Source organism: Dromiciops gliroides, chromosome 4 (assembly GCF_019393635.1).
Source record: "Dromiciops gliroides isolate mDroGli1 chromosome 4, mDroGli1.pri, whole genome shotgun sequence".
NCBI lineage: Eukaryota > Metazoa > Chordata > Mammalia > Microbiotheria > Microbiotheriidae > Dromiciops > Dromiciops gliroides.
Window position 1 is genome coordinate 124,837,727 of NC_057864.1, and position 12,754 is coordinate 124,850,480.

Below are 12,754 nucleotides of genomic sequence, written 5' to 3' on the forward strand. Positions count from 1 at the left end.
CTCATTAACTTGACTTGTCTTAGCAGCAACTCAAGGTCCAAATTTGGCTTATCGTCCTGGAGATGATCATCTCCTCCTCTACAAAGAGTGTTTTTGCAGAACGCATCTCCACCCTAGGAATTCCTGAACTATGGAACACATGAGGCCGTCAACAAAACTAGCAATATCTATCCATGGATTATGGTTTGATCACATTCCCAGAATTCATGACCAAAACAGAAAAAACAGCTAAGATTTGCCTAGGCTCACTTAGGTGAGCACATGTACTCACTGCTATGTGAATGTTCCTGACATAGATGCTGACATAGATGGAAGGATGGGGTGGAGGGGAAAGAAACTCTGTGCCCACATCAGTAAATCCAAAGTTGAGTAGTCACAGTCTCAAACCACACGTTTAAGCCAATTGTTCAAAAGACAGAAAGAAAAGCAAAAATGGGAATTATTTTCATCTTTTAAATCCTATTGAGTGGAGTTTCTTCCTACTCACTCTCCAATCATCTTTAACATAGTCCCCAAAGATGTGGATCATGAGAACTAATCAGTCAGTAAACATTTATTAAGTGAGTACTTTGTGCCAGGAACTGTACTAAGAAAGGAAAAAAAGATAGTCCCTGACCTCAAAGAACTCACAATCCAAAAACAACAACAACAAAACAAAACAGGAGCATCTGGGCTTGCATGTCCTTTTTCAATGATTGGAACATGGGATCCATTAGAAGGACCCAAGGTTCAGGCTCAGCTGTATGAAAAGTGCCCTAGTCCCCCAGATCAGAAGGAATCTCCTGATTACCCAAATTATACATCTTTTGGGGCAGCTAGGTGGTGCAGTAGATAGAGCACTGGCTCTGGATTCAGGAGGACCTGAGTTCAAATCCAGTTTCAGACACTTGACATTTACTAGCTGTGTGATCCTGGGCAAGTCACTTAACCCCAATTGCCTCACCAAAAAAAAAAAAATTATACATCTTTTCCTCTTTAAAATGCAAGTGTTTTTGGGAAAGCATAAGCAACCATTAACATACTTATTGATTGATGATTGACACCTGAATAAAGTTTATTTTATAGAATTAGCCCTAAAATAATATAGTTCCTTGAGAAAGCAGGGAGATTAAGAAAATTATTGTTGTGTGTCCTTCATTCTCAAAGAGGACCATGATATTGGGGTAATGTCATGATTTGCACTGAATTGGATTTAAGTGAGGAAGGGTTGTGCAAGGTCCAACCTCACTCTCTCCTCTAGAGCCATCTGGGTCCAGTGACAAGATATACATCAGGATGACTGGAGATAGCCTCTGGATGTTTAAGGAAATTGGGGTTAAATGACTTGCCCAAGGTCACACAGCTAGTAAGTATCTGAAGTGAAATTTGAACTCAGGTCCTCCCAAGTTCAGGGTCAGTGACCTATCTACAGCGCCAAAAGTGCTTGATTAAGAAAATAAAGAATACTGGATCCTAAAATATTCTGTAGGATGATTTAAGTGAGAGCCATGAGGCATCATGGGGAAGAAGAAAGATGCTGGAAGGTAAAGGAAAATGGATGTAGAAAGTGGCATGAGGGGCCACTGAAGATGAACCTAGTGTGTTTCAAAATGTTGACAAATCGGGGCAGATAGGTGGTGCACTGGATAAAGCATCTGCCCTGGATTCAGGAGGACCTGAGTTCAAATCCAGCCTCAGACACTTGACACTTACTAGCTGTTTGACCCTGGGCAAGTCACTTAACCCTCATTGCCCTGCAGGGAAAAAGAAAGAAAGAAAGAAAGAAAGAAAGAAAGAAAGAAAGAAAGAAAGAAAGAAAGAAAGAAAGAAAGAAAGAAAGAAAGAAAGAAAGAAAGAAAGGAAGGAAGGAAGGAAGGAAGGAAGGAAGGAAGGAAGGAAGGAAGGAAGGAAGGAAGGAAGGAAGGAAGGAAGGAAGGAAGGAAGGAAGGAAGGAAGGAAGAAAGAAAGAAAGAAAGAAAGAAAGAAAGAAAGAAAGAAAGAAAGAAAGAAAGAAAGAAAGAAAGAAAGAAAGAAAGAAAGAAAGAAAGAAAGAAAGAAAGAAAGAAAGAAACTCATTGTAGCTACAAAATGTTGACAAAGGCTCTGCCTTGCTGCTCACTCTAACCTTTATCTCAAGTCTTAGAACAGAGGGATGTAAAGCAGAGAAGCAAATTCATCCCTTACTTTATATTAATGTGTGCCACCCTCTCCCCTTCTAAACGTATATGGATTGTGCACAGGGACAGGTGAACCAGCAGATCCCAGAACAAGGACATCCTATCAAAAGCCAATAACAGAAACCCTGGCTCCGGCCCCATCAGAGAAGGACAGAAACAATGGCTTCCTTTTTCATTTCTGGCACAGAGGACCATATGTTCACCATTCTGATGATTTCAAGGGAAAATAAAAACAACCATTCCATTATTTTTGCATCTCATTTGCATAATGGGCGAGTGGTAAAACGAAGATCCAAGGATAATGAGGGTCCTTTTTAGGCCTAGGGTATGACATCATCTGATACATCTTTGTAATAATAGGGCAGATTGAGTACACATTCTCCTATTTATTCACTCACAGCTGTCAATCTTTGGCTTGGAAACAGTCTTCTCTCATCAGTCCCCTTTTTTAAGGCTGCTGAATTAAGGAGCAACCTAATGAAAATGTAGCATGTAGCATGAAGGACAAGGCTAGCCATGCACAGTTTATCGCTCCTTAGCACTATCTGGAACCACAGACCATATGGAAGACTACTGGAGTCTCTGCTGCTGGCCTCAAAGAACCTACATTCTAAAACACACAAGATAATCACACATCTGATAAATTAACTATACACAAATTCCAAGTGAGGATAATCAGGGGTTTGCTGGAGTCACCTTGTGAAAGATACCAGACAGAGAGAGACAGAGACAGAGATGTAATTGTGTACTCTAGACTTAAGAAAGTGATGGAGAGGAGCAATTAGGTGGTGCAGTGGTTAGAGTACAGGGCCTGGAGTCAGGAGACCTCTGACACTAGCTGTGTGACCCTGGGCAAGTCAATGAACTTCAACTGTCTCCACCCCTCCCCCCCCCAGAAAAAGAAAGCAATGGAGAAAATGTTAATGATGCAAATTAAACTTTAAAATGTGTACTGTTGGGGCAGCTAGGTGGCACAGTGGATAGAGCACCGGTCCTGGAGTCAGGAGGACCTGAGTTCAAATCAGCCTCAGACATTTAACACTTACTAGCTGTCACTAGGCAAGTCACTTAACCCCAATTGCCTCACCAAAAAAAAAAAATGTGTACTGTTTTTGAGAGAGCCAGTTGTTAAACATTTACCAGCACATTCATAAAAATAATCCATAGCCTGATGTAGTGGAAAGAACACTGGATTTGGAGCAAAAAGATAAGGGCTCAAGTCCAGGGGTTTCCACTTACCAGCAGTGTCATCTTGGGCAAGTCGATTAACTTCCTTATCGTAATGTCAAAAGAATCCTCTACAAAAACACTGGTTTCTCCACTTGTAAAGGAGACTGTTGTGAGGATCAAAAGAGATGATGGAGGATAATGCTTTCTGAAGCCCTGTTCAAATGTGAGCTGTCTGGTGAAGCAGCCTGGAGAACTGGAAAAGGACCTCCCTGACATTACAGTCATAAGACCTAGGTTCAACTCTAGGGTTTCACCCAAAGTGATTAACATGGTCCCTTCTCACAAATCAATGAATCAATGGACAAGCATTTGTTATTGTTCAATAGTTCAGTTGTGTCTGATTCTTCATGATGCCATCAACCATAGCTTGCTGGGCCCTTCTATCCTCTACTATCTTTCAAAGTCTGTCCAAGTTCATGTTCATTGTTTCCACTTATTACGTATTTTCTATTTTATTTATGAAATGCTCTGTGCCAAGGACTCTCCTAAGCTGCTGAAACAAAGAATAATAAAGCCAGTCCCTATCAGCAGGAACTTATATTGGGACTAATTTTCCCAAAGCAGGGCTTTCATAAATCACTGCCCAGGTTAAAAACCTACAATTGTTTGTTATGGTGTATCATGTCAAGCTCTAACTCCTTTGCCTAGTTTCCAATGCCCTGCTTTATCTAGCCCTCCCTTACCTTTCCAACCCTTATTTCTTGCTGTTCTCAAAGAAACATCTATTTCCATCAGTCTGGACTTCTCACTAACCACTCCACATGCCCTGTTTATTCCTGCCCAATACCCTGACCCAACTGGCTCTTGTACTGGCAGACTGGGTTCCCAGAAGGGTGGCTGTTACTTACCTTCCTCCAGTTCTAGAAATAACCTGGGGTTTGCCATCCTAATATGGTGGCTCACAACTACTGATGTGCATCCCATTAACAATCATTCAGTAGACTCCATTAGCTGCTAAAAATGGCATTTACTCCAATGACAGAGCAAAACAGTGGTTTTAAGAATTCCCTCCAAAACCAGGGAGCACCCCCCTACAAAAACACATAAAATCTTTGAAAGGGAGGATGGGAACAGACTTACAATAAAATGGTGGTGAGGCACATTTATGGCCAATGCAGTTTGTGACTCCAGAAATGCAAGGTCTTGAGACCTTTTTTTATTTCCTTTAGAGAACACCCTCAAGTTCAATGCACAGCATTGTGTTGATCACTGCTGAGTCACTCCACTGCTCATCTGGCCACTTCCCTTTACAGGACAGTGATCCTCTGATGGGCTGGGCCATGCCAAACAGGCTTCTCATCAAACATGGCTGTTAGTAGGCTTGACTGAGGCAGGATGCTTGGCCATGAAGTATAGTTGCTGCTACATGAACTGGCAGGTGGCTTGGCTACTGGTCTGGCTCTTAAAACATACATTATCTCTGCTAGATGGGTTGATCTGCTGGATTTCCTATGGAGTTCTATGCCCTCTTTGATGGGAAGTTGTAATTCCCGCCCCCCTCCCCAAGCTGGTGTTCTTTTCAGCTCCCTCAGGACTCAACTCTGAGGTATGTCACCTTAAAGGAGAGAAGGAGGGAGTGGTGTACTACAGCCTATCTGACATAGGATCCTGGCTCCAGAACTGGAAGAGATATTAGAGGATATCTAGTTGAACCCTCATTATACAAACAGGTAAACTGAGGTATAAATAGGTTAAAGCACTCAAAGTCACATAGGTAACAGAGGTCAGAGGTAGGATTTGAAGCTAGGTCCTTTCAGATTCAGAGAAACCTGAAAAGATTTGCATAAATTGATGTAAAATGAAGTGAGCAGAATCGGGAGAATATGACCCCTGCAGATGACTATAGCATTGTAAAGGAAAAAATAACTATCAAAAGTTTAAGAATCCTGATGAATGCAACGACCAATTACAATTCTGAAAGAGCAATGATGAAGGATGTTTCCCTACTCTTGACTGAGGTGATGAACCAAAGATGAAGAATGAGATACATTTTTTTAACATGGCCAATGTGTGAATTTGTTTTGCTCAGCTATGTTTATTTGTTACAAAGGATTGCTTTGGGGGAGGATGGGGTTGGGGAGTAAAGTTAGTGATAGTGATGCCCAGAAAAGAAAGTAAAGAAAAGAGAATCAATGAAACTTCTTTTTAATCTAGAGGCAAAAAAAGAAAAGGAAATCCAGAGTAAGGCATAGACAAGCAAAACAGCTTTGGAACTTACATACTGAATATATCAAATGCTTTTTTTAAAAAACAAGCTATACATAATAGATTCACAATTCCACATACAATCCTCTTTCTCTGATCTTCTTTGTTTATGGAAATGTTCATGTTTATTGATGTTTGTAAGGTTCAGAATAACAAAAAATTAAAATCCTTGAGGGAGAGAGAGTCAGAGAGAGAGAACACCAGGGTTGGAGTCCAGAGAAACAAATGGGTTCATATCCTATATCTTATAATTACTAAGCGACCTGAACAAGTAAATTATATCTCTAAGCTTTGGTGTCTTCATCTATAAAATGGGAATAATAGCATATGTAGTATATTATTCCTACCCTTGAGGACAGGGAGTAGTTTTTGTTTTGTATTTATACTGCCAGCATCTAGTCTAATGCCTCACACATTATGGGCATTTACCAAATGCCTGTTGGATTAGATTGACTTGAATTGGATTGTCTTAAATAAGATAATGTAAGAAAAGTGCTTTATAAACCTTAAAGTCCTGTGGAATTGCCACCTATTATTATTTATTAGATTCAGCAGACAAATTAGCTCTTTAGATGCCTGAAGTACATTGCTGCCTTGTGACAATTAACAGAAATCCAATGAACCAACCAAATCACTTTCAGATCTTCAATTTACTTTGAGCTCAATAGAAATCAATCGCTTATTTAAAGGAGGCAGCTAGATGGCTCAGTGGATAGTGTGATAGGCCTGGAGTCAGGGAGACCTGAATTCAAATCCAGCTTCAGACTCTTGTTAGCTATATGACCCTGGGCAAGTCACTTAACCTCTGTTTGCCTTAATCTACAGGAGAAGAAAATAGCAAACCAGTATCTTTGCCAATACATGAAGTCACAAAGAGAGAGACATGACTAAATAACAACAAAGCTTATTTTAAGTGTTGATAGAAACTATATTATGAGGACAGAAAGAAAAGATGAAGGAGCAGCTAGGTGTCACAGTGGATAGAGCACCGGCCCTGGATTCAGGAGTACCTGAGTTCAAATCTGGCCTCGGACCCTTGACACTAGCTGTGTGACCCTGGGCAAGTCACTTAAGCCCAATTGCCTCACCCAAAAAAAAAGGGGGGGGGGGAGAAAAGTTGAAGCTTCAAAAAAGACAGAAATGAGTCGGTTCATTTTTATAAAATCCAGATGACACAGACTCATCTCCTCTCCATCCTCAATTTGTCCTCATCCCCTTCTCCAATCCTGATGTCAATAGTTAACCTTCCAGTCCTGTCATTCATTTCCTCTACTCTCAACACATTAAAGCTATAAACCAGTGCAAGACCCTGGTTGAATATCTTCAGACTCCCAACCTTTCAAGTCAATGATAAGGCAGCAGGGGTTGTGTTGCAAAATTCAATGCATTATTGATGCATTCCGTAATGAATGCCCATTCAGTAATTACACTCCCTCCTATTAAAAATGTAGGGAAAAAATATGTGCTGCAAGCTTAGGGATTGTTTCTAAAGAGCGATAGAAATAACCTTTCTGATTTGAATGTGTTGTGGTTACAATTTTATGAAAAATTACTCAAGGATATAATTCATTTACAGTAATCTTAACATGGATTAATTTTTTATAAAGGTGAATGTGCCAGATTCTTCCTTTCCTCCTCCATAATATGCAATGCCACACCCTCTCTCCATAGCCTTGCCTAATTCTCTCTTTTAAACCTGGTTTATGGCCCATTTCCCAGAAGAAAATCCCTCACTTGCAGCAAGCAGCTTAGAACAGAGTGAGATGAAGAAAACAAGAGAAGCTCTGAGGTGTCACTTGCAGTGCCTAGGGAAGAGCCACAGTCTGGTAGAAGCTTCACTAGTCATAATAATAACTGAACTGTATATGGGGTTTTAAAGTTGGAAAAGCACCTTACCATTCATTATCTCACTAGAGCCTTACTACATAACTCTCAATCTACTGACTCACTGGCTGTCCCCGTGCCTGGAATGCTCTCCCTCCTGGCTTCCCTGGTTTCTTTCAAGACTTAGCTCAAATCCTATATTCTACAAGACGTCTTTCTTAGCCCACCTCACCACTCCTAATCTCCTACTGTGAGAATTAGAGCGCTACCAACCTGTTGAGAAAGATACTTCAGGGAAGCTCCACCATGAAAAGAACGCATGTCATGTCTGCCGCCTGTTAGTCCTGTCAATCAGTGTTACCAGCCAATTAGCTTGGAACTCTGTGTGTGTGTGTGTGTGTGTGTGTGTGTGTGTGTGTGTGTGTGTGTGTGTGTGTGTGTGTGTGTGTGTTTCACAGGAGGCTTCTGGGAGAAGCCTCGGAGGAGCAAGGTCTTTTCAGTTCCAAACTGTGGCTTGGCAGGAGGTTGGAGGCTGGCTCTTAGAGATAGTTAGAGGAAGGCTGCTTTACCTCCCTCTCTCTTTCTTCACTAACTTCTAATGCACTTTAATAAATACTTAAAAGGCTAAACTCTTGCTAAAGCTTCTAATTTAAGGTGACCACTCATTAGATTTTAGATATCACAGCTAGAATTTTAGACCTTACACTACTACTGGTGCCTTCCTCTGAAATTACCTCTCATTTACACTGTATATGTCTCATATGTACATAGATAAAAGTAGTAAAAAGCGAGACTTGAGGGCACTGGGAATAGACATCGGCAGCTGGGAGGAGATGGTCAAGGACCGCACCCGATGGAGTGCAGTACTCAGGAGCAGTTTGCACACAGCCGAGATGGGCCTTCAAGCTCTAGAGGAAGAGAGACGAATGAGACGCGGGGGCCAATGGGCAACAGAGAGCGCAGTTTTCTGATGTCCTTGTTGCGGCAGGAGCTGTGGCTCCCATATCAGACTGCACAGCCACACTGTGGCCTGTGGCTCTTCAAGGCACTGATCCATGGTCATTTGTGACTGGTGGAAGCCTACTACTAATATTAGCTAGCATTTGTATTGATCTGTGCTAAATACTTTACAAATGTTATCTCACAACACTGGTGTGTCATTTTACAGTTGAGGAAATAGAGGTTAAGTGATTTACCCAAGGTTACACAACTACTAAATATGTGAAGCAGGATTTGAACTCATCCTCTTGACTCCAAGGCCAACACACTACCCACTGTGCCACCTAGCTGCCATAGTTGCCTCCTTGTAGTCTGTAAGCTCCTTAAGAACAGAGACCATGCTTTTGCTTTTTTTATTTTTTTGTTTTTAATCTCCAGGGCTTAGCACAGTACCTGGCATCTAGTAAGGCACTTAATAAATGCTCACTGACTTACTGACAACAATCCTATGAAACAGGTATTATGGGTATTATTTCCATTTTACCAATAGGGAAACTGAAGCTAAAAATTACCAAAATCTAGTGAATCAAGAGCCAATTAAAAGATCAGATTCAAAACCATGTCTTCCTGACTCCAGGACCAGCACTTTATTCATGATGCCACCCTGCCTATGCTGTGGTCTGCTCTTGATTTTTCTATGCTAATTAAACCATAAACTGAACAAAGCTATCTCTGTAGAATATTCAGAGCTGTAACTAGAATAGAATGACTGGAAATTTGCCTAGGGCACTAACGTCATAGGAACCTTCACATCCACATGCCATCTCCATGCTTCAACCTGCAGTCCTCAAACCTAAACTACCACTTCCCCACTGACATCCCACCAGGGCTTCCCCTGCAAATGCCAAAAGGATATAAGCCAGACTTTCTGGGGGATGGGCTGACCCATCCTGGTGCAACTACTCCCTTGGTTCAATCTCTAGGTCATTGCCCTCACCTCCTTCCCAACTCATTTGAATTTGCTCTGGGGCAATAAATTCCTTTTTTTTTTTTTGTGGGGCAATGAGGGTTAAGTGACTTGCCCAGAGTCATACAGCTAGTGTCAAGTGTCTGAGGCTGGATTTGAACTCATGTCCTCCTGAATCCAGGGCCAGTGTTTTATTCACTGTGCCACTTAGCTGCCCCAGCAATAAATCCCTAATTATAGTTTTGGGTAATATGGCAAATGGCAAATCAGGATAATTCCTTATATTCTGCCTTCTGGAGGCCCTAAAATATAGGCATCTAGGCAGTAACTAAAATACTACCTTAAGAGAAAGAGTGGACCCTCTTCAGTTACTACCAAAAAAGACTTAACGCTCACATACAAATGTATCAATTATGTTGGCTAACCAATTAAATCACCCCTCCTCTGGTTTCTGGGGGAACCCCTGAGGGAGTATCTTTCATTAATACTATCAGTACAAGCCCCAATTCTGGTATTTTCTGCCACTCCCCAGTATTAACTGCCAGTGATTAGCTCCCCATTTCCTGATGTCATTGGTCCTCCTTAAGAATAAAGAATCAGGACAGCTAGGTGGTGCAGTGGATAGAGTACTGGCCCTGGAGTCAGGAGGACCTGAGTTCAAATCCAGCCTCAGACACTTAACACTTATTAGCCGTGTGACCCTGGGCAAGTCACTTAACCCCAATTGCCTCACCTAAAAATAAAAAAAAAATACTAAAGGATCAACAACAACAAATCAACAATTAGCTTTTACAAATGGATAGTCACTTTGAAGTTATTACAAGACTAGGAGCATAAAATTTCCCTCCAGTACTTTGACTGTGGACACACACTTCCCAATACCGCCTTGGTCTCCAGGGACTGGACTTAACATAGTTTCTATATAACATTGGTCCCACCAAGTTCACATTCAAATGCTGTATTCTTGTTGAATGAGCCCCTGTCTCAGCTACCAATAGGCTAGATTTCAAAGGTCATTCCCTACTTCAGGGCCTCAGTGCTTGACTAGATGACTGAAAAACCTAGCATGAAGTCTCCTCCTATTCATAGTTTCCTCCAATCTCCTTCCCCAAAATGGGGCAAGAATACAGAAATTCCCAAGCATTGGAGGAGGTCCAAGGTCTCTCCCCTCACAGCATGGTCTCTCTTTTCTTACTGGAACACAGCCAGGCTGGACCCAAAAGCTAACTGTGATTTGTCCCACTTTTCTCCACCTTTGGCTTGATGCCCAGGACCTCCATTATAGATAGATATACTTTCTTTATAGGTCTTCCCTCTACTTATCTCCCATCCATCCTTTATACCGTTGGCAGAACAATCTGACACATAGATCTATCTAGTAATGGCGTTCATGCTCTCAATAATCTTCAGTGGCTCACTATTCCCCCTGAAGTGAAATTCCCCCTAGAATTGAATGTTCTCCACAACCTGATGACACCCTGCCTTGTCAACTTCATCCCATATTATTTTCTTCTATATGTTCCACACTGGAATCAAATCGGACACTTCACTGCCTATAATACACATGTCTCATGCCTTTTCTTGAGCTGTTTCCTCCTCTTCACCTGTTGGATTCTTATTTTTCTTTCATGTCACCTCTTCCAGGAAACCTCTGATCTCCTCCTAAATCCCTACCTCACTCTGTCCTTCCCTTCTCAGACTTCACGTAAACATTTTGTTTTGTAACTCATTAATCATGTAATATTGCATATTATAGCTCTCTAAACTGGAGTTATATTCTTCAACTAGTTGGATAAATTCCATAAGTGCAAGAACTGTGTATTATCTAAACTTTGTTTCTACCTAGCACAGTGCTTTGATTGCTCTAGATGCTTAATAAATGTTTGTTGTATTAATATTTAGACACAGCCCCAGGGATAGATATTTCTACATAGTAGGGGAAGGAAGGAAGGAAGGAGGGAGGGAGGGAGGGAGAGAGAGAGAATGAGAAAATAATTATTAATAATGAGTTTCTTGAGGGGATCCAGATTAGTTTCAGTCCCTTTCTCTCCCCCACTTCAAAAAGTTCAGTTCTTTGGGACCAGCCCAGGTGAACAAAAGAAATGGAGATAGACTCTTTTGTCTAGCTAAATTGACTGGACTTCACCTTTTTCCTGAGGGTCTCTTCCATTAGATCATTATGTCATCAGGTATAGCTCATTTTAATTTGGATCACCCTAAGATCATGTCAACCAATGGAATTGAATGCTGCTAACCAATTAACTTTGATCAGTGTATAATAACCGACCTCTATCAAAAGATGATAAAAATCCTTGAAAACTCAAGGGTCGCCATCTTGGCTCCATCGTGGCTCTTGCTCTTGGCTTGGAATGCTGTTGCTTGGTGCATGTTCTTCCTCTTAAGCCTTGAGACCAGGTGTTGGCTCTCTGAGAAACAGCATGGGTCCTCTGAGGCTTTTCTGCCTGTGTTAACTGCCACTCGGCCAATTATTTACCGATATATGTAAATATGATATTAATAATAAATAATTACTGCCAAAATGGGTACAATAGGCATTAATATATAAGTCGCTATTGTTTTTTTTTAAATCCTGCTTAACAACAATAATTTAAAAACACAAAAGGAAGAAAGAAAAGGAGAGAGAAAGAAAGAAAAATAATAATATATTTTGTTTTAAAAGGTACATATGTATGGTTGGGGTTGAATTGGTTGTTGCTTTTTTGGTTTGGTTTGGGATTTTTTTGTTTTTTGTTTTTTTACATTTGTTTCACTTAAGCTGATTTTAAAATGAGTTTGCCTTTCCAAAGTACACTTCAACTGATGGTGACAGGAGGCAATCAAGAGGATTAAACTTTGTCGATGTTGTCATGAAGAAAATCAAGGACTGAGAATATTGACTGTATTGGAATTGTTAATACACCAATTAAGTACAGGAGTTCTGATTTCAATCAACCCTTGTTTCATCCACAAATGAACACATCTTTAGGATACTGACACCTTGTTATCAAGGAAGCCATGATGTAGTGGAAAGTTCATAGAGATCCTTGCTTGGCTAATTCTGTGACCTGTGGCCAGGTGACCCAGCTTTTCTAAATCAGTTTCCAAATCTGAATTTTTTTTAAGTAAGGCAATTGGGGTTAAGTGACTTGCCCAGGGTCACACAGCTAGTAAGTGTTAAGTGTCTGAGGCTGGATTTGAACTCAGGTACTCCTGAATCCAGGGCCGGTGCTCTATCCACTGCATCATCTAGCTGCCCCAAAATCTGAAAAATTAAAGGATGGTTTTAAGTGGTGTCTAAGATCACTTCCAGCTTTAAATCTTATGACCCTAAGTTAACAAAAGAGAGTCAAGGGACATTAATAGGTGTTTCTAGCACCATCCAACATTCTGCTTTCTGTTTGGTTGGTTGGTTTTCCTTCCTCTGAGCTTTGCA